A 23,508-nucleotide genomic window follows, 5' to 3' on the forward strand; every position below is an offset into this window, starting at 1 on the left:
ATTTTAATCTGAAGCCTTCTCCAAGAACATAATTGTAGATCCTAATTTTGGGAATAAGTGTCCCGTCCATCTCAAAGTGGTAACAGTCAGTTAAGAATAAGATCCATTGGGGTACCTGGGTGGCTCAGTGGGTTGGTTAAAGCCTCTGCCTTCGGCTCGGGTCATGGTCTCAGGGTCCTGGGATTGAGCCCCACATTGGGTTCTCTGCTCAGCAGGGAGCCCGCTTTCCTCTCTCTCTCTCTCTCTTTCTCTGCCTGCCTCTCTGCCTACTTGTTATCTCTCTCTCTGTCAAATAAATAAAATCGTTTAAAAAAAAAAAAAGGATAAGGTCCATTGACCTCTGACTTAAGACTGTCTCTCTTACTTTGGAATTAAGCATCTCAGTAAACAGATTCTAAAGAAAGAGGCTCATTTACAGAAGAAAGTAAAATAACTCAACTGCAGTAATCTTTCCACAATGGGTTTTTTTTTTTTTTTTTCATTCTCTTATAATTCAGGCCGTAATTTAGGAACTATATTGCTGCTTACCACTAGCTATCTTGAAAGTGAAACATACTATCCTGGTCAGAGCCCCGTTTCCCTAATGGTGATTAGAACTGGGCCAAGAGCCCAATGTAATAAAAACAGTCTCAGAGCTTTTTCACTAACCTTAGTCTGGGAAAAGCAACATTGGAGGTTTTATTTCTTGAAAAACACACAACGTCCATATGATTAAATGCTCTTCAGTTTCTTTTCTGCCGCAAGCCGTACCCTCAGGCCTTAATGGTGCCAGCTGTTCTCTTAACCCATCACCTCAGTATTACTCTTGAATGTAATCTGTCTTGATACCAAGCCTTTTAAGTTTTCTCTATTACAATTCATCTTTCTTATACTAAACGAAGTGTCTTCTCTCATTTGAGAAAAGTGAGCTCGTTGGAGGAAAAAAGTAAAAACAAAGATTTTTCATTCTGCATGTATCGGGGCAAATCTTTTTTCCTGTCCTAATTGAATTCAGTTAAGTGTTCAAAAACTTTGCCGCAAAGATCGGCTGGGCTATTTTTCTTTTTAAATGAGGCCAAGTCTTGTTGGCACCCATGACGAAGACCGTACTGTTCAAGGGCAGATTGCCAGCAGGTTTAACATTCAAGTGCAGCCTTTGATGGTGTCTGCTCCAGGCTACTTCAAGATTCATGCAGGGAAGCCACCTTGCAGGCCAGTGGTGTGCGTTCTGCACACGTATTCTTGTCCCTGCTTTTCCGATGATTGCATTGGAAATAAAGTGATCACTTGCTTTCTCTCATACAAAAAATTTTTTTAAAAAATGAAGGATGGACTCGGGAGCAGCTGGGTGAAAGGTACACAATAACCTGTGCCACTTTTACAACTTACGGGGCTTAAACTATTTAAAAATTAAAAAAAAAAATTCTATTCTACAAGGGACAACCAGAAAAAGTACATATGAAAGAACTGAACTGTTATAAATATAAGTATGGCTCTATCTTAAGAAAATCAGTTTAAAAAGGAGGGAATATAAAGTAAAACACAGGTTTGGTTTGGTTTGGTTTTTGGTTTTTGGTTTTTTCTTTCTTTCTGTGGCTTTAGGTATGTGTGTGTGAGGCTTACTCTTCCTAAAACCCGGTACTATGAGTGCACTTAGTAGAGGAGGTAGTAGAAGAGTATTAGGTTATTAGGTTATTCTTTAGCCCAAGCAAAGTTTTTTAATAATAAATGGATATTTAATTCTGCCCCTGTTTCTATGTAGGTTTCCTTCCCTTCTCAGACCTGTCTTTCCTCCCTCCCTCTATTCTGACAGTTCTGACATTAAAAATATTGCTGAATTACTCTAATTCTATTGCATTAGAGAAGTACCAGTCAGGCTAAGGTTTTATAGGGCCTGGTTTGGATCAGTTAGGGATGGGGAGAAAAACATGAAAAAAAAAAAAAATCACGGTAAATGGATCCTTATTACTGCAAACATCAGTTATGGTTGGATTAGGAGCCTGGTTTCAGAAATCAAGTGGCACAGATTCAAAACCAGATCATGCTCCTTACATGTGACCCACATGAACTTTAGTACCTGATATCCTTACCTTTAAAAGGGGGTGGCCACGATATTATCTACATGTTAAGTGTATTAAGAGGACTGTGTGAGTTAGTATGTGCGTGTGTGTGTGTGTGTTTAACATAGAATATTGGTGAGTATTAGCTTATTTATCTATCTGCAGGCTAATGTTTAGTACTGCCAAGTCTTCAAAAAGGTTTCTGGATATTTGAAGTATAATTTATGACACCTCATCTGAGCAGAATATAAAATACGAACAGTAAAAAAACTGTTGTATTGTGGACACTTAGCACATCCCAGCTACGTAGACTCTCCTACTGAGCAGTCCAATTTCCAAATGTATGTTAGGCAGGATCATGTAAATAATTTAGTTTCTCCTGGTGTTTATCGTACATTATTAAAATACCGACGTGCAGTGGCTGCTACCTTCTTTTATAAAGTTCTTCATTGTGACTTTGCTCATATGTTTCCCATTTCTCCTCCAGGTATAATATGTAAATGTAGATTTTTAAAATTGACATTCTGGAATATGTCTTCAATTTAAAGGAGCCGCCCCTATTTCAACCGGACATCCTCACTGTAACTAAATGGGATGAAATTCGAGAGGCTGTGTACACTCCTCACAACTCGAGACAACTTTGTAAAGAAGTGTCTAGCATTTACCATCACACAGTTTTATTGACATATCTTCACTTAAGGAGTTTTATTTGAGAGGCAATTAATAAAGCATTCTGTATAATGAATACAACAAATATTAATATCTAATGTCTAGCATATGTTGATTCATTTTCAAGTTACAAAATTCTATGATTTTTTTTTTTTCCTTGAAATAGTTTAGAAAATTTGCCACAGAGTAGGGAGGCTCTCAACTAATTAGGGTGTCCTGAAAAAGAAGTCCATAAATTGAGCCGTAATGTCCTATGACTAAGGCTGGGGTGGGGTTGGACTGCGTGTAGGCAATCCTATATAAAGCATATAAAATTGGTTGGTCCCCAGAAAGGTGAATTTAGCTCCAGAAGAAGAGGTGTTTTACCAACAAACATATACATGAAAATCCCTGCTATAGGTGCCTTAATTATGAAGCCAGATTGTCTTTAAGTTTTGAAAATAAAGGAAAGTATAATGGCAGATTTTTATTCAGAACATAGAACTTGGATGTTTTTGTTATAATCTATCCTTTCTGTTATTATTAAGCATGTATTGGTTCACCATATAATATAAAGGACAGCTAGTCTGCATGAGTTTCTTATTCTTAGGGAGTTCATGAGTACAGTTTTCTCTGAGTTAAAGCATACAAGAATCCAATTCTTTTCCTTTTTTTCAAAATAAGGTCTTCTTCTATATATGAATAAACTCATTTAACTTTGGAACTTGTAAAAAAAAAATAGGGCATCCTACAAGGAAAGACATAGAAAAGGCCGAGGTAAAGTAATTTGTCTCAAAGACAACAGTGGAATCAGTCTTGACATCTTGTCTATTTGTACTTAAATTCTACTAACTGGAGGAGCATTATAAGGATTGGTCATAGGTCTTAGCTCTCTTATTCAATTGTAACTCTCAAAGTAGAGTGCCATGCTTGCCTTGTATCGCTTAGATCACGCAGCACCCGGCCCTGCCCCGTGTAGACACGTAGAAGTATTTGCGTAAGTGAATGTGTCAGTACGTTAATTGTGCTGATTTAAGGAAGCCACAATAATCATGGGTAGTTAAGGTTTATATTAAGTAAAATAATGTCACCATCAGAAATCTAACATCAGCCTCACTGACTTCAGTGTTAGCTAGTACCTATCAGCCTATAGAAGTCAACCTTATTAAAACCGAGGTGAACCCGTTCCCTTTTGATGCATGTATTCAGGTTAATATATTATTGGGAAAAATAATTATCAGTCTCAAAATGTAAGCTGTTTGCATAAGCATGTTGTAGATTGAAAAAAATCACTTGTTGGGTCCCTATTATATGCCAAATTTTCTGGTATGTTCTGAACATATATTATCTCACATAATCCTCAAAGAATGTGGGACATTGGCATTCTTATCCCCATTCTAAAGATGAAAAAACTGAGGCTCATATATTTTTAAACACTAATTGGTAGAAAAAAGGGTAGGACTCAAATCAAACACATTCTCTAGGTTCTTTCCCTTGTGCCCGCTACCTTAAATTGTTGTTTCTCTGAGATTAAAAATTGCTTGTAGTAATGCAATTTGAATACTAATGTAACACATGATAGTTGTATGATTAAAATGAACTATCTACTTTTACAGAAGCATAACCTGTTTTTACGGAAATAGTGCCACCTTAAACAGGTGATCACTATCTTGTTACCACTACAACTGCCTACCAATTAAGTAGGATTGGATTTTAATACTCTCATTTTAGTATTTAGAAACAAAAGTACAGGTTTAAATGTTAAGTTCACAAAGCAGTGTGTTTAGAAATAAAGTCATGAAGGTGTCCTTAGGGCTTTGTAAAATCTAAATTATTGATAACACATTAATGACTGTAAACATGATCTAAAATTCTTTTTTTAGAAAAATTTTTTTAATGCGAAATTTTGTACTGTCACCACAGAAAAAATATTTTCTACAAGTTATTTTGCTTATACTTTTATTACTGGATATAATGCATGTTCATTAAAGAAAACTTAATAATACCTAAAAGTGAGATAAATCTAGAAGAAGAGAAAAATCCGAGCCTTGAAGTAAATACCTTGGCTGAATATTGACTTTATCACTAGTATTTGTACCAAGATTCAATGGCACATTTACCCCTTGTTGAAAAAATCGTTCTTGAAATTACTTGTTATATTTTGTTGATACAGTCTACTTATAATGGTTCCTGTTTATATACAAGAAGAAATGCATTTTGAAATTTGGGCCAAAGTGTCATAATTCAGTTGTCAATTTGCCTTTTGGCAATGTCAGAGTTTGTAGTCATCTTTTGAAAAATTTCCAAGTCACATCAGCATGTTTTGCCCTAGGAGAGCACACATCATTTACTTCTGCCCATCCTTTCATTCTGGAGGAGGTTAAATAGAATGTGTGGAGCCTGGAAAGGTGGGTGACAGCTGGAAGAGATTTTTGTAGAGGCCTCAGAGTCTTCCAGAAGATTGATTATGCAGCATTTTCTGCCAGCTTCACCCCGGTTATCCTCCCATCAGGAAATCTGGTGCTGGACCTCATTGTGTTTCTGATAATTCAGATGACTTCAGGACATTCCTTTAATCTCCTGAAGTTTAGATCTATTTTTCAAATATATGGGTAAGGACCCTGATACCCTCCAATTCTCCTAAGGATGATAGAAAAATTCATTTGCATTTTAAAAAAATGTATTTAAAAAAAAAAAAAAAGTAATTTTAACTCTTATGGGAACCATTTGTGTTGAGTGTTTGAACAGCCAAATAACGTCCCCTGAGTTCAGGTGGAAACTCGGGCTGTCTTCTCACCTCAGTGAACGTTTCCTGATGGGCAGTCGGGAGTTTATAGAACAGCATGAGGACGTCAAGACAGTTTCTTGGAGGCATCATTATACTGAATCTTATTTTTCTCAACCAGTTCGCTTGGGAATGAATTATTGTAAGGCAGGAAATACTAATTTTTGCTTTTACTCTGCCTTTTTATCACCTTGGTCTTCTTGAGTTGGGATCGGTTAGAAAATAATGCCTGTTCAATGATTTCAATATTGCTGGTTAGCTATAAGCTATAATAATAGAAAATTTGTGTGAAAGAACTTAAATCTTCTAGCTCTGTTTGGAAAAGGAAAAGCACTCTGAAACTGGCCGATGGAAACAGTAACAGTCATGTAGCTCGACTGCAGCCTTGACAGGCACACAACGGAAGTCGGTGATTGGATTTCCTATTACAGACAGGGAGAGGCCTGTTGACTTTCTATACCCCTAAAGAGTATGTATCATTAGCTGTGCTGCGGCACTGAGTCCATCAAGCACTGAGTGCTCCAAGAAGTGACAGGGTGACCAGCTGTCCGGGCTACTGCTGGCTGTCTTCTTATGAGTCACATGGGGCAGTGTGTTAGTGTTGCCTGACTGCTGTCAAAGTTTATTTCCCTCTCTGCTAACTGGTTGAAGATGTTTGTACCCACGGGAATTTTGAGCCATGTACTGTAGGTACTTTTGTGCCTGACCCTAGCATGAAGAGTTAATTTATTATGAATAGATGATAAAACCCACCTTCTGTAATTTTTTTTTTTTAATGTCAAAAGCTTAGAAATGAAGCACATGTTATTATTTGGAAATATTTCAGGACATGAGCTTATCAAAAACTGGGTCATTTGTTTTCCTTTGTCTCTCAATTATTTTCTTTCTTGCGTGACAGTTGACATTTTGGCAAGCTAACAATTGAGGATAACCCATTACTAGAGATTGCCTTTCATTGAGAAGCAGGTAAAATGCCTGGAAATGAGTCAGAGCCAACTAAATCTAGGTCAACAGAGATATCTTAGTTTACAGGATTAAGCAACACTATATATGTGAAAGAACTCTTAAAGTCTTCAGATGTAAGGTGTTAAATGTTGGCACCAACTCTACTACTAAAACCCCACGCTAGTTCACAAACTGCATTTTTGGTGCATTTTGAGAATGCACATGAATGCGTTACATTTGCACTTTCTAACTTAGGGACAGGTGAAAGCCGGAGATCTGCTGGTTGAAATGTTCCCCTCCAAAGGGCAGCAGGTGAGGCAGCATTTCTTGCTGCAATAAATGCCATTTCAGCTTCTACTTCTTGCTACTGAAATTGGGTGGTAGAGAAGGATCCCAACTACAATTCATTCACTCATGTCTTACCTTGCTTTCTTTTCTTCATAGAAATCACCACTGCCTTACATATTTGTGTTCTTGAGGTGGAAAGCCCCCAGAGGGCAGGAAGCTTCTTGATAAATTATTGGTCACCATGATACACTAGTGCTTAGAGAAGTGGCTTCTATGAAGCAGATTTTCAGAAATCATTACTTGGAAGAGTGAATAACTAATTCCAAAGTGTCCACCATTTGCTTGGGAAAATATTCTTACAGTAATACAACAATGAAGCTGTGTCTTGGGTCATTGTCAGGCTTTACACATTCTATTTAGCTATGCAATGCTACCTCAATTACACTAAGGATTAAATAGACCATGTTAAGAATTTAACCATCCGTTGTAATATTTTCTTTATAGTTTTAAATAAATGGTTAAGGAAATTTTAAGTATGGGTAACTACATGTGAAATATAGGGAAAATATGTATAGCTAATTTAAGTTATTTTCATTCCACTATAATGCTTTTCTGTTTAGTACTACTTTGGGGGAAAATTAAAGGTTTAGCCCCTGATTAGTTCAGCTGAGGGTTGGCAGGAGTCTGACAAAGTACTTAATATTTAACATTGGTCACAGCAGATCTGTTTCCTCTGTTAGTGCTTTTAGACTTATAGGAAACCCTAACTTTTGCGGCAGCTACATTTGTTCCAGCTATAGGATTTCACATTATTATGTATAAATTCTAACCCTCTTTGGTCCTTTGTATTTAACATGATGAAATACAATAAGAACATTAAAATGGATGAAAATGTTCTTTGTAATAATAGTTCTGAACTTAGTCCTTTTATACCTCTTTTGGGTATTTGCAATTCTTTATTAAGTTAATTAAGTTATGCTGGAACTGAGTTATAATAACAACGTATGTAGGAGGTAAGTGTCCCTGGATTCACCCAGAAGACCAGTGACTCAGAGAAGGAGGTTCAGAAATGTGTGGAATGCTTCAGTTTGGCTTGTTAGTGCCTTACTAGAGTTTTCAGGAAATCCGAGCTTTGGGTAACAGATTTACTTTATTGTTTAAGGATTGCCTATAACCACATGTTCTTTGAAATTCTAGTTTCACCAAGATGACAAAATGACTTATTGGTTGGCCTAGGAGAATGGGTGCTTTCTGAATTGGAGAAAATCAAGGTTGTGACTTTAAGCCTAAAGAATATCGGGATGCTAGGGGCACCTGGGTGACTCAGTTCATGGAGCCTCTGACTCTTGGTTTCTGCTCAGGTCATGATCTAGTGGTTGTGGGATCTAGCCCTGCCTTGGGCTCCACATCCAGTATGGAGTCTGCTTCAGATTCTCTCTCTCCCTGTCCCTCTGCCCCATCCTCCACTTGTGCACTTGTGCTTTCTCTCTCTCATAAAGAAAATCTTAAAAAAGAGATGTTAGACACACCATTTCTCTTTCTTGATGAGTGTCTCAGGTGTTTCCCACATATTCCCAAACCTCAGCTGCAATCCAAATATTAATGACAAGATTCTCCACTAAAGATTTTGAACAAATAATTAATAATGCATTCACTTTACTGTAAAACCATTTCAAAGGAGACCTTGGATTTTAACGACTAATGGTGTGAATGAACTGATAGATTTTCATCCTGAAAAAAAGTAAGCTTATTGGCTTTTGCAGATTCTATTGTTACTCAAGTGTACCACCTCACTAAAAATAAATACAACATTATTCAGATACATTTTAGCTCTCAAATAACTCATGCTTCTTACTGCTGTGTTTCATCATAAGTCTTGAATAGGTTAATGTCTTAAACTACATATATGCTTAACTTTAATAAAATAAAATTTATAAAGAAAGAAAAAAACCCTAAAGACTCTTGGATGAGAATATGTAAGGCCTTTTTGCTATAGATCTTTGAGGTATTGTCAGCAAAAAGTTTCTTAAAAAATTAATAATGCCATCTCCCCTATTTTTGTCCCAATAAAAATACTTAGAGAAAGAACTACAGGAGACTAGGCTCTTTCTATTTCAAAAATTTGTCATTTTTAAAATTTGTTTTGTTTATTATTTGTTTCAGGTACAGGTCCGTGAATCATCAGTGTTACACAATTCACAGCACTCACCATAGCACATACCCTCCCCAAAATTTTCAAAAATTTGTCATTTTTAAAATTAATATATATTATTTGTTTCAGGTACAGGTCCGTGAATCATCAGTATTACACAATTCACAGCACTCACCATAGCACATGCCCTCCCCAATGTCCATCACCCAGCCATCCTACCCTTCTCCCCACCGCCCTGCCTCCAGCAGCCCTCAGTTTGTTTCCTGTGATTAAGAGTCTTTTATGGTTCGTCTCCTTCCCTGGTGCCATCTTGTTTCATTTTTTCCTCCCTTCCCCCCATGAACCCCTGCCCTGACTCTCAGATTCCTCATATCAGTGAGAATATATGATAATTATCTTTCTCTGATTAACTTATTTTGCTTAGCATAATACTCTCTAGTTCTATCCACATCACTGCAATTGGCAAGATTTTTTTTAGAAGGCTGCATAGTATTCCACTGTATTTTTTAAATAGTTTTTTTTTAAAGCATGTTTACCCTCACTATTTCTACCTGAATTTTTTTTTTTAAATCTACCTTGTTATTCTTTTTTTTTTTTTTTTTTTTTAAGATTTTATTTATTTATTTTACAGAGACACAGTGAGAGGAAACACAAACAGGGAGAGTGGGAGAGGGGGAAGCAGGCTTCCTGCCATGCAGTGAGCCCAGTCCCAGGACCCTGGGATCATGACCTGAGCCAAAAGCAGACGCTTTACAACTGAGCCACCCAGGTACCCTCTGCCTGAATTTGAATATGCTAGAATTCTGTAAGGAATCACACAGGAAGAACCATTCATATCCTAATTTAAAACAAGAAATGAAAGAATATACGTATGTATAAATATACACAGGCCCTATAACCAAATATATGTATGTATTTCACTTTGTCTCTGACTTCTGTTATTATTTCTTTGCCTTAATAAATGATGTTTGTGGGCGCCTGGGTGGCTCAGTGGGTTAAAGTCTCTGCCTTTGGCTCAGGTCATGATCCTTGGGTCCTGGGATCGAGTCCCACATGGGGCTCTCTGCTCAGCAGGTAGCCGGCTTCCCCCTCTCTCTCTGCCTGCCTCTCTGCCTGCTTGTGATCTCTGTCTGTCAAATAAATAAATAAAATCTTAAAAAAAAAATGATATTTTTGTAATGTCAATTAATAGGAATCTTTATCCATAGATACTGGATATCTAATCTTTATAAACTTAGTTTTCTCCTGGGAGTAATAATAGTATCTGCTGTATTTGATCTTTTGAGGATTAAATGGATAATAGATGTGGCACATTTTGTACAATGCCTGAGTTATACAAACTCTTAATGATCCTTTCTTATGATTGCTGCTGTTTTGTATCAGAAATAGTACAACAGTTTCCAGAAAACAAATTCTGCTACTGAGGTGTTTGGAAGTTATTTACTTTAAATGAGTTGTTATTATCCAGTTTCTGTGTCACCCGGTCATTTTTTTGTTCTGTGTTGTGACAGTAGATGGGTGAATTAGACACATGTGACCGGCCCTCTTTAGTTGTAACCTCTATTTGCGATCATTATTATAGCAGCTACAGCAAACATGTCCAAGTACAGAACATTCCATTAAGAGCCATACAGATTGCCTAGCTTCCTACGATGTTTTTGTATGAATAATACAAAGTCTAGAGGTGAAATTAGTTGGAGTGTCCATGACTCAGCCTCTTTTTCCGGAGAGTGACTCACTACACAATTATAGATGGATTCCTGACTTTATGCTATATACCACACTAAGTGCTTGAGATACAAACACAGATTTGCTGGGTCACTGACCCGGAGCAGCCCACAGACTCTGCAGGATACAGCATTCATTAACTACAATACGGGTTTACATGTGGCCAGTACTCTATTAATGTCATCTCTACCTATCAAGGAAACGATTAAATGTGCAATAATGTGGGCTGGCTAGACAACGTAACTCCATGATTTGGGACACACACACACACACACACACACACACACACTTCTGATTTTATGTTGACGGGTGATAGTGTAATTACATCACTACTGTTTTCATTCCTTTTTGTGCTGTTTTAGTGTTAAGTAAGACTTCATTCTTGTTCCATGTCTCATAGATCATGCTTTCCACGAATAGATTCGTTGTCTGATAAATACCTTTCCTTGATGGTCCTGCTGGAAACTCAAACTTAATGTGTCTAAAAAAGCCCCATCACCCTCTGTTCTTGCTCAGCAGCCTCCTCCTCCTTCAGCCTTACCCCCATTTCCAAGAGCGATACCATCTTTCTGGGAGTTGGTCTCAGAATTCTTTTGGCTCCTTTTCTCTGCCCTGTGCCTTTCACGTATGACCAATCCCCAAGTCCCATAGCTTATAGACAACACTATGGACTGAATCGCATCCCCTCAAAACTCATATATTGAAGCCCTAACCCCGAGTGGTTGTATTTAAGAGATATGGCTATTAGGAGGTAGATAGTGTTTAATAAAGTCATCAAAGTGAGGCCCTCATTTGACAGTGGCCATATAAGGGCACAGTGAGAAGGTGGTTATATATATACATATACATACACACACACACACACACACACAAGCCAGGAGGAGGGCTCTTACCAGAATCAGACCAAGCCAGCACCCTGATCTCAGACTTCCAGCCCCCAGAACTTGAGAAGACGCATTCCTATTAAGTCACCCCATCAATGGCATCTCGTCAGGTATCCCGAGCTAAGATGCTTACCTATGCAGAAACTGAGTATCCTTCCGCCTCTCCATCGACACTGTCTACCTGAGTTGAGTCTTCATTAGCATTCACTGGGACTTCTGTGGGAGACACCTCAACGGTTGATTCTTCTTTAATCGCTTCTCATCTTTGATCCAATCTGCATGGTGTCGCCAGCTCCCATTACCTAATTATGCCATTCTTGAATTTAAAACCTTCAGTAGTTCACTTTAGCATACAAAATTAAATATATTTAATTATGTAGCCTCCTCAGCTTATCATTCAAGGTTATTACCCTAATACAGACCCAACCTAGCCTTTCACCCAATTAGCGTTTTTCTTGTGTGTTATATTCCAGTCAGGTAGGACTGCAGGTGTCTGTACAGAGAGCCCCTGGGCTTAGCTTCTTCCATCACTTTGTTTCCACAGCGTCCATTGTCTGTGTGGGTGTCCTCCCACTCCATCTCCACTTACCTAAATCCTTTACCATCTTCAAGGCTCAAGTCAAACCCATATCTTCTGTGAGACTTTATCTACATAATAGGATTTCTTAGTGTTTTTTTTTTTCCCCTTCTTTGATCTCCTCTAGCTCTTTGCTGGTATTTCTCTGTAACAGCAGGCATACTCTCCTTTGTATCATACCCTTTGTCTTTTGGTTTTTTATAACCACCCCATCCCAACACATTCTAACTAAGCTCTTTGATGGCAAAGAACTTTGGATCCCTGAAATACAAAACAAGTCTACTAAAAAAAGAGAGAGAGAGAGAGAGAACCCACAGAACTGCTCTATATTAAAAAAAAAAAGATTATAAACAATTAAAAAGCACTTCAGTTATTTTTTAATAGAATCGATTTTTCATTGCCTCACAACTGCAATATTCCCTACATTTGTATCTGTAAATTGAAACTCAAGCAGTAACTTTTCTATTGCTCAAACAGCAACCTTTTCTGTAAATTGAGTTTCTTGGGTAACTTTAAGAAGGGAAAAGCGCAGCAAGGGTGAAAGGTGTGGTTTCAATTGACAGTGACATTGATATGCTAATAGCTAAATTATGCTATTTTCAACTTTTATTTCACGTGAGGTGGAAACAAGCATACTTCAGCTTGACATAGAGTTTATAATCTGATCTCATTATCACAATATGATTTATAATATGGAAGCATGAGACCATTTCTTATTGGAAAAGTGGGGGAAGCTTTAGCAGTTAACTCTCAGAGATTATTTTCTGACATTTCCCCTACCTTTTTGTTATGGAGCAAAAAGATGGAGAAGTGATGCTTTTGTATGCTGATAAGTTAAACTGCCTGGAAGCAGATGCTGAATCCTATTGAACAGAATTTCATTTGAGTCATGCTTAGGGCATTGTTTAGCGGAATACTACACAAAGAGTCTTGACCTGTGTGTTTGAAATGGCAGATGTTCACAGTGAAGACTGAGCCTTAGGGCAACATAAATCTTCACTATTCTGTGCCTATTTGCTCAATAACTGGGTTGAATGGGGTGGAGGGAAGAGAGAGTTATTTACAAAGCAGCTGCTCCTGCTGCAAATGGACACCTTCCCCTTAAGATAAGAAATGGCAAACAAACAAACAAACAAATTCCTAAGAGCCCAAGCAAGTGTAAGTCCACCAGGTCAAAAAGGATCACCTCTTGTTCCTCAGAACTTTGTTTCCATGAAATATTTTTGGTGCAAGTCAGGTGGGACAAGGATAGGATTTTTTATTTTTTTAATTTCTGCCAAAAGGGGGATTTTTCAGCCATTCCTTTAAATTTGGCAAAACATCAGAAAAACACAACACTAAGCATCTTCATTCACTTGACAAATATTTATATTCTTCTGTGTGCTCAACCCCTTGCTAAGCGTACAGGTTCAGCTGCAAGTTTCACATGGCTAAGATAGCATTGATATATTTTTTTTAAATTTTTATTTATTTATTTATTTCTAGCATTGATATTTTAAATAAAGTTTGTATTTGGCTCATGCTATATTGAAAAGAAAATAAACTAGAATTTTTGGGAGGCAGGGCTGGCTTGTTGGGGGGAGTAGAGTGGTTGGCAGTAAGTCAGAAATTCTCTCCACCTATGGAACAAACACATAAAGCAGCCTAGTTTCTGTATCACAAAGCCTAACTTTTGAAATGCTTCATATCATTTTGCTTTTACTATGAAAGTATGTATATATTTGAAAGTGCATGTAGAAAAGATAAAATCCAACCTATTTAAAAGATATCAGGATATTGATCTAGTTAAAGAGGCGTTAGCAAGAAGTAACTCAGTGGCCAAATGGTCAATTGAGATTTTGAGGCGCACACAAACAATTGTGCAGGTGTAGGGAGTCTTTGCTGGATTCCAGGTAACTAGGGAACCACATTTTCTTAGGGAAAGGTGACTGGTACTCAACATGGTTAAAATGTACATATACATGGTGCTCTCTGCTTGTACTTTGTCTTTCATTTCTAGTGTTCATCCGTACTATTTTAGCCTCCTGTGTGTGCCATACATGTACGGCACACACAGCTGCACTTCCAGTCACTCAGTGTGGTGAAGCTCTGTTGTTCCTGCTCTCCCTGTATTTTTCTTCCTAATTTAGGAAATTTTTTCTTCCTCTCCTTTCCCTTCTCTCTCCTTTACTAGTCTTCCTTCTTCGTTTAATCTCTCCCGCTTTCTTTTTTCTTTAAATTTGTGGAGCAAAAATTAAACAAAGCAAAACAAAAAGAACTATGATTAAAAGTGAGTGTCCCAAATTTTCTCGAGTCTATGGCATTCTGAGTATCCTGGTAATTTTTTTCATGGTGCTCTGCAGACCAAAAGAAATGGCTTCGCAGCTCCATTTCATTAGTAAAACAAGTATGTGTGCACTAACAACTTAGTAGCCTTTAAAAAATAAATACATGAAAATTGAAAGAAAAATCTTTTTCCTTCATACCTAGAAACCCACAATTACTTACGAATGGTAGGTGTGTGTTTCCTTCCTGGGTACGACCCAGCCTTCAAACCTGGGAGTCGGACGGGATGTTGTCATCCTCATTTCTTACTCCACACTGGTTTTCATGCAGTATTTGCTTTTATCTGACAAACATGATAAAAATCCAGCTTTGCCAAGTTATCCCATCATTGAAACGAATGTAGCAGAATCTGATACTAGACTCTGGTACCGCAACCGTGGATTACTTCAAGTGAATAGCTTGTGTTGTGCCTCATGGATGTTGCTATGATTTTTCATGTATTTAAAGTATTTTATCGTTCCGTGAATTTCCACTGGTGTCCTGGGGTACCATGCATGGCACACAGTCTAGGAGCTGTGACTTTATAGAAAAAGAAGAATATTTGTATCAAAGTAAAATAAAGTCAAGTGCTTGAAGTGGAAGTAGACATATTAAAATCATTAACCTCAAAAATCCACCAACATATTCCCATTATTCTTTTTTTTTCATCTTCACAAATCTATCATTTCATTCTTATATAATAAAGTTCACTTTTTTAAGCACCTACCCTTAAGATTAAAAGGCAGGAATTTCACTTGCAATCCAATTTTTTAATTTACTAGTTTACTAGTATTTCCTTTTTATTTTCTTTTAATAAAAATTCTATACATTTAAGGTGGGTAACATGATGCTCCGATGTATGGAGTGACTATGATTATGATAAGCTAGCTAATTAACATAACTCAGTGGAGTATACGAGTATTATTTTAGACTATTCTTTTCATTAAATACTTACCATTGACTCTCAATTTCGTTTTTGAATTTAACCTAGAAGTCTAATAATGAACCATTTTTAACAGTGTCACGTGGAACATATTCTAACTTCTAGCCAGTTAACTCACAAACACACTTTTGAAAACTAACTTTTTTTATTTTTATTGGAGATTTAGCCATAGACACTCCCTGCAGCAAGTCAAGAATTTTACTCTATGTCAGCTCAGTTATTTTGTTTACTAACTGTCCGAAAGACAGGCTAACTTTTGGCACAGAAGTTTTGGGTTTGCTTTTGTCTTTGGTGGACCTTCTTTGTACTTCCATTGGACAGTGTGCTTCTTGGTATAATTTAGTGGCAAGGCTTAAGTGTAAGAGAGCAGTGGGAAGATGGATAGGTTGTCACTGGAATTGTCTTATTTGACTTTTGTTGCCTTTAAACAGATTGTTGATCCTGGATTAAAAATCTACACCCTGGTAGACCAGATTAATGATCCAAATACAGTAGTTGTTACTATTTTCAATTAAACATCTTTCAGGAGAAATGGTAGTACACTGAGTACAGAAATTTGTTTAAAAAATGTTTTCTGTTGATGTTTTAAAAGACAAGAACAAGCATTGTTCTGTTTTGTATAAAAACTGAAGATAAAAATAGGACCTAATCTGGGCATTTAAAAGGTCTTGTTAGATGAGAGCTAGAAAATAATTTGAAGTTTTATAACTATGTAAACTCCCATTATTGTAAATGTCTATGGTGTCAACCAGCACATTTTTTTCTTTAATAAAATAAAAGATTGAATCATTCAATTGATTTAATTTACGAGATGTTTTTCTGTTTATCTTTCAGACTTTATTGATCTGATCCAAGGTTTTTTGGGACTGCTGGCTGGAATTAAGGTTGGTGATGTGTTTATATTGATGATGAATAGCTGTGAAATAAAATAGAAGCGTTTCGGGCCTTTGGACAGTTGGGTCAAATAACTGCTACAGAGTGTGGTATAGAAAGATGAATCTTAGTGAGAAATGGATACGTTTCAGACTTGGGGCACTTAACACACACGTTTTCCTGAGCAGCATTTGCTTTCCTAGTTCCTATAATTTCTTTAATTGTCAACTATTGTTTAATTTCTTTTACCTGTCTTACTAGCTGAATTTTGATCAAATGAAATGATCCCGTTCTAACATATTCAGTTAATAAACACACATACCAGAAGAAAGACTTCTTTGTAAGGCTGGGTAACATTTTTAAAGAATGCTTAGCTTCCTGGGGTCCCTGGGTAGTGCAGCTGGTTAGATGTCCAGCTTCTGGTTTCAGCTCAGGTCTTGATCTCGGGATCTTGAGGTCAAGCGCTGAGTCAGGTTCCGTGCTCAGCAGGGAGTCTACTTGAGATTCTCTTTCTCTCTGTCCCTCTGCCTCTCCCCACCCACTCTAAAATATTAAAAAAATCTTAAAAAAAAAAAAAAGAAGAAGAAGAAGAATGGTGAGGTTCCTTAATTTGAAGGGAAACTCTTGAAGCCCATGATTTCGTAGCCATGTTTCCTAGGGATGGTGGAGCTGAAACATTGCTTACCAGTTGTAAATTTCAATTAATTGGTGAAAATGCTAAGATGTCATCCCTTTTGTTCATCCCTTTTCTTGTTAGTGGGTTTCATGTGAGACTCAAAACCAGTTTAACTGAGTTTAGAGTAGTAACAGAGCATTAGAGGGCACTCACATCAGTGGGCTTGAGATTTCATTTATCCCCTCTGTGTTCATGTATAGAATATATATTCAGATTTTAAAACAAAAGAAAAGCTAATTCATGAATGAAATGAGGGCTTTCGTTGCTCATGTAAAAACAAAATGCCGGGTGTTGCTAAATTTTTTGTATAGGGCTTTGATTAATAATTAACATAAAGAAGAACGTTGGCTTTTCATTTATGCTTACATTAATCAGGAGTTTAGCCTTCAAAGCCCAAATTTACCCTCCAAATTGCAGTGTCTAGCACACAACAGGCACACAGTAAATATGTTCACTTTCTGGCTTCAAATTCTGACCTTGCACTGCCACCCGCAATGCACACGTGTGCGCTACTGTTTTTTTCTCTTTTTCGTTTTGCCTGGCTTTTTTCATAGCCACTACTCAGTACATTCTGTCTAAACTTACACATATTTAAACATGGAATTTCTTGTAAGACTTTGAACTTTTTGCTACTTCTCTTTCCCTACTAGTGCCTGTCCCTCTGCCAAGCAGTAATGACAAGTAGGATGAGCTTTTTGGCAAAGTATAAATCTTTGAATCAGGAATATTTTTATGCACAAGATTAACTTTGAACTGTTACTTTTTCCCTTTACTTAAAAGTAAATCCTTTTGTCCCTCTTCCTTTATGGATTTTGTTTTATGGTTGGTATGGTCAACATGGCAACTTGAAATCTTATCTCATTTTGACCACTTTTCAGAAGGAAGGAAAAAATAAAAAGAAACACGTAAAAAGAAAAGAAATAAAAGATTTTGTTAAATTAAAAAACTATTAAGAGGAACTGACAAAAACTTTTCTTGATCTGATCTACTAATCAACATCCGTGTGGAGAGTTACTTTCATGGGACGATGTACATAATTTAAGTGTGTTCAGTTTAATTGTGAAGTCAGAATGACTTAAATATTCCAAAATAAATGTATCAATGCATAAAATGTATGTGAGAATGGAAAGGTATTTAAACCTCTCCTATTGCTAGGCTCCCATGTGTTTATATGTTGTTCAGCATAATTGGTATTGTTTTCCTTTTCAACTGAGAATAAACTAAATTTGGTATAGTTTTCTAAATCAGATTTTGAGAAAGTAGCTTGATATAGCAAGGCTTTTAAAAAAATGTATGAATTCAACAGAAACAGCCAGAATCTTAACATAAAATAAAATATATAATGAAAATTACCATTCTTTTATAAACTAGAGCTAAGTTCTTTTGCTTCAGGGGGGAAAAAAAAAAAGTTTTCCCTCATAGAAAAGCTGCTTCTTAATATCAGCTGAGCAAAAGAACTAGTGTTGCTAGATAAAAGCAAGCTTTAGAGAGGAATATATAAAATGGGATGTCAGAAATGTCCTTGTACTTCTGTAGAGCAAAGGAAACCAACAAAATGAAAAGGCAACCTACTTGAATGGCAAAAAATATTTACAAATCATGTATTTGATAAGGAATCCAAAATATGTAAATAACTCAGACAACTCAATAGCAAAAGCACAATCGGATTAAAAAATAGATAGATGGGGGCTCCTGGGTGGCTCAGTGGGTTAAAGCCTCTGCCTTTGGCTTGGGTCATGATCCCAGGGTTCTGGGATCAAGCCCAGAATCAGGCTCTCTGCTCAGCAAGGGGCCTGCTTCCCTTCCACTCTCTCTGCCTGCCTCTCTGCCTACGTGTGACCTCTGTCTGTCAAATAAATAAATAAAATCTTTAAAAAAAATGGATAGAAGACTAAATAAGAAGTTTTTTCAAAGAAGACATAGCCATAGCTATAGACACATAGCCATAGCCTATAGACACATGAAAAGATGCTTAACATCACTAATCATCAGAAAAACACAAATCAAAACCACAGTAAGATACCACCTCATGCCTGTTAGAATGGCCAGTATCTAAAAGGTAAATAAATAAATAACAAGTGTTGGCAAGGCTGTGTAGAAAAGGAAACCCTTGTGCACTGTTGGGGGGAATGTAAATCGGTGCAGCCACTATGGAAAATAGTTAAACAGAACAGTTAACAGTTCTTCAAAAAGTTAAAATGGAACTACCATGTAATCCAGCAATTGCACTTTTGGGTATTTATCTGAGGAAAATGAAAACACTAACTCAAAGGATATATGAAACTCTCATGTTCATTGAGGCATTATTTAGAAATGCCAAGATATGGGGGTGCCTGGGTGGCTCAGTGGGTAAAGCCTCTGCCTTCGGCTTAGGTCATGATCTCGGGGTCCTGGGATTGAGCCCCACATTGGGTTCTCTGCTCAGCGGGGAGCCTTCTTCCCCCTCTCTCTGCCTCCCTCTCTGCCTACTTGTGATCTCTGTCTGTCAAATAAATAAATAAAATCTTTAAATTAAAAAAAAAAAAAAGAAATGCCAAGATGTGGAAGCAATCTCAGTGTTCATTGATGGATGAATAGATAAAGAAGATATGGGGGCGCCTGGGTGGCTCAGTGGTTTGGGCTGCTGCCTTCGGCTCGGGTCATGATCTCAGGGTCCTGGGATCGAGCCCCGCATCGGGCTCTCTGCTCCGCAGGAAGCCTGCTTCCCTCTCTCTCTCTCTCTGCCTGCCTCTCTGCCTACTTGTGATCTCTGTCTGTCAAATAAATAAATAAAATCTTAAAAAAATAAAATAAAATAAAGAAGATATGGTGTGTGTGTGTGTGTGTGTGTGTGTACAAAACAATATTATTTAGCCATAGAAAAGAATGAAATCTTGCCACTTGTGACAATATGAATGAAACTTGAAGGCAGTATGCTAAGTGAAAATAACTCAGAGAAAGACAAATATCATCTGATTTCACTTATATATGAAATCTAAAGAAAAAGGAAAAAAAAAAAGAAACAACCAAAATTCGTAGATACAGAGATCAGGTTGGTGGCTGCCAAGGCAGAGGCATGGGGGTTCTGAGTGAAATGGGTAGAGGAGGCAAAAGGTACAAACTTTCAGTACTTAAATAAGTAAGTCACGAGGAGATAATATACAACATAGTAATAACTGTAGTTAATAATATCATACTGCATATTTGAAAGTTGCAGAGGCAGTAGATCTTACAAGTTCTCATCAGAAGAAAAGAAATTTTATACCTATGTAGGGTGACAGATTTAATTAGACTTTCAGTGGTGATCATTTTGTCATCTCTACAAATATTGAATCATGTTACATATCTGAAAGTAATGTAATACTGTATGTCAATTATATCTCAATAAAGATTTTTTAAAAAGTAATGTCCTTGCAATATTTTATCAAGTTCTGAGATGTTTTCTCTCATTAAACCATGAAAATCAAAAAAATGCCATAGTTAATTTGGCAGATATTTTTTCTTTCTTCCTGTCAAATGAAATATGTCTTACAATGAGTTGTAGCTTTCATAGCTTACTATGAAATACAGTATTACTGAATTTAGATTAGGGAAAAAAAATTAATTCCTTGAAGGTATTATATTACAAAAGGAAATCAGAGTGAAGTTCAGAAATAGAAAGTCAGATTTTATACTGATGTTTAAAAACATCTTGTACCACACTTTTTACCTACAAAAAAGTATATATTGATTTTTCCAATTTATTTTTTTATCTTTATTATTAATACCACTATCAGTATTTTGGTATGTTTCCCTCCACTTTTGTCTTACTCTGTTTTCACAAAATTGAAGTGAAACTTTATATTCTATGTTACTTGAGAGGTTACTTGAGAATGTGATTTTAATGACTATGTGATATTTTATCCTGTAGATATGCTATAATTTTTTCACTGTCTTACCTATTTTTTGGACACCGTTTCCAGTATCTCATTGTTTTAATCTGGACCTGGACCTTCCTCCTAATTCTAGTCTACGACTTCTGCCTCGAATTCTGATGTTTTCTAATGTTTCCATACTGCTGAGCTGTTAGCCATTAAATTCTTTGTTGTCAGTATCTTATCTATAAAGTGGGAACCACAATAACCTATACATCACTTAAAGATTAAATGAGGTAATGCATAGTTATGAATCTTAAATAGAGAGAATTCCAATTCACTTTTAAAACCTTTGTCAAAAGCCTTTCTTCCCCCCTGGGTTTTACATGAGTAATAAATTCTGGTGCTTCTCTTAAGACAGGGAAGAAAACTAATGAAGATCTTTAAATTATTGTCATAAAACAAAATATATAAATGAAGGAAACCAGAATATATATATATATATATATATATATATATGTTTATATATATATATAAATAAACTTCCACTTATATATAGTTTAAGCTGACCAGAAAGTAGTTTCTCTATGCTCTACTGAGTGATAGTGTATTTTTTGTTCAAGATACTATTAACAAACTAAGCGACATATTGCACAATTGAGCAGACTTTCACTTAAGACAAATAGTTTAGAAAAATGTGAATAATATAGTTGGAGTGGGGAGAGAGGGTACTCTTATGTCTTCTGAGTAAGCTTTGTACTTTGAGCTTTGCAGTCAAGACCAACTGGTCTTTGAGCAGCTACATCCGTCAACCTTCAGTACCACCTCAGGGAGAAACCATATTTCCCCTCTCACTTGCTTCAATTTGTTTCACACATTCCTCATAGCATTTGCTAAGACTTCTTTATGTTATGATTAGTTCTGGACATTTCTTATCTCTCCTGCTAAGTCATAGCAACTGGGGTCTTTGCCATTTTGTCTTATACCCTAGTAGGCCTTATAGGTGTGGACATCCAGGAAATGCTTTATTTATGAATTATAAAGCTTAGAAGCCACAATGAACAATTTTTTTACATATTTATAAACTAAATATACAGCTAAATATATATATATATATGTGTATATATATGTTCTAATAATTATTAATCACTGTATTTTCTTCCCTGGTGATAGAACAATTTGAGCAAAAAAGCAAGAACTTAGAACAGTCACCCAAAAGACAGGTGAAACAGTAATAATCATTAGGTTTAATTTGAGGAATTTAAAAAAGTAAAGGTATGAGAGAGGTCATTATTTTGTCATTCTGCTTTATTCTTCCTTATTAGCATAATATAAAAATAGAATAAATACAGTTATGGATGAAAACTTATGCAGAATTCTAATTATTGGAATGACATGTGACAAAGTGACTTTGAGATTCCAGAAAGTTTGTGAAATGCCTAATTATTTGCTTACCACTTTAAGGAGAGATACAAAACTGCTAGAATCACATTTCAAACTGGAAAAACCAGTTGGTTCTAGGGAGAATTTGCTCTCTCCCATGCAGCTTTCCAAACTCTGAAGCATCATAAATACTTATTTCTTCCTTTTTATAAAAAAAAGTAATCCTTCCCCATTACAAACGTGGAAATCATAAAACAAGCTTGTGACATGATTTGGAATGGGAGAAGGGGGGCTGGCTGAAGGGGTGACAGGAGTAGGGAAGGAAAAATTTTACCTTCTTTTCTTTTAGGTTCTTTGGCTAGCCTAATAATTAAATTGACATAAGACAGACTAACAAGAGAAAAACAAATTCAGTTTTGTACGGGAGCTCATAAAAATATGAGACTCAGAGGAGTCAAAGCAGGCAGCTTTTATGCCTTTTAGACAAAGAAACAATAAATTTGTGAAAAATTGACAAGATGAAGAAGTTTAAGCTTTAGGGTAGTAAATTAAGTGAGGAAGTAGCAAGGTTTGTTTATATAGTCTTCTGGACTCTGAATTCCCTCTCTCTGGTGATAAGGATGTCTCTTTACCTCCTGGTACAAAGAGAGGACCTTTCATAAAGGAGATTTATTTCCTGCTTTCAGGAGGACAAAGGAGAAGCAGAGTGAATTTCTTGCACTTGCTGTTCCTTAAGTAACACATTTAAAATAATCAATATGCCAAAGTGACATATTTTAGGGTAGCCTGCCCAGAACCTAATCAGAGGCATACTTGTTATCACTTCTCAATCTCCTCATACCATCTAGTGAAAAATACCTAAGGAAATGTTTCCAGAATTGCTCCTTTATTTTGACAGAGTCTTGACATACTGAGGAAATAGGCTTGTTGATGCCACAGAAGACAAACAAAAAACACAACTTGCTGGAACTCTATCAAGTAACTGTTAACAAGTCTATTTTTTCCATGTTAAAAAAAAAAATCTAGCTGAGCCTTTTTTTTTCTTAACTAAATGTTTATAGTATCAAATGGCTACAAAAGACACTCCCTTGGCTGTGTTTTCATATAAACCCCTTGCTTCTGAAATCAATCCTGTGGATTTAATTCACCAATCCACTAATTTTTATTCTTTTCCTGAATTCATGGGGAAGAAAGAATGCTGTTCCCAAGAATAGCACAGCTGATGTTTTTGCAGATTATTTATATCATTAAAGAATACCATGACTTTAATTTAGGCTTATATCTTATTAGGAAAGCTTGGAGGGTTTAAAAACATATGAAGTACATTTTCTTCTTAGGTATGCAGTCCATTCATTTAGAAATCCTTTATTTCTTTTACAGCCTATTTATTGCAAAGTAATAACTTTATATTATTGAAAGGGGGTATACTTTTTTCTTTCTTAACTTCTAA

The 23,508-nt window shown here is 36.3% G+C and overlaps 1 protein-coding gene across 22 annotated transcripts in view; it reads left to right on the forward strand.

Moving 5' to 3' along the window:
• Positions 1-23,508, forward strand: part of MAP2 (microtubule associated protein 2) — a 291,469-nt gene that overhangs the window by 52,975 nt on the left and 214,986 nt on the right. For 21 of the 22 annotated variants that reach the window (XM_032354613.1, XM_032354623.1, XM_032354622.1 and 18 more), the window contains exon 2: positions 16,128-16,177. The gene's annotated coding sequence lies outside the window, so the exon portion shown is untranslated. Of the gene's footprint in view, positions 1-9,601; positions 9,627-16,127; positions 16,178-23,508 lie in introns of those variants that run through there. The other variant, XM_032354618.1, reaches the window with a different exon arrangement.

This window comes from Mustela erminea, chromosome 8, assembly GCF_009829155.1.
Source record: "Mustela erminea isolate mMusErm1 chromosome 8, mMusErm1.Pri, whole genome shotgun sequence".
NCBI classification, from domain to species: Eukaryota; Metazoa; Chordata; class Mammalia; order Carnivora; family Mustelidae; genus Mustela; species Mustela erminea.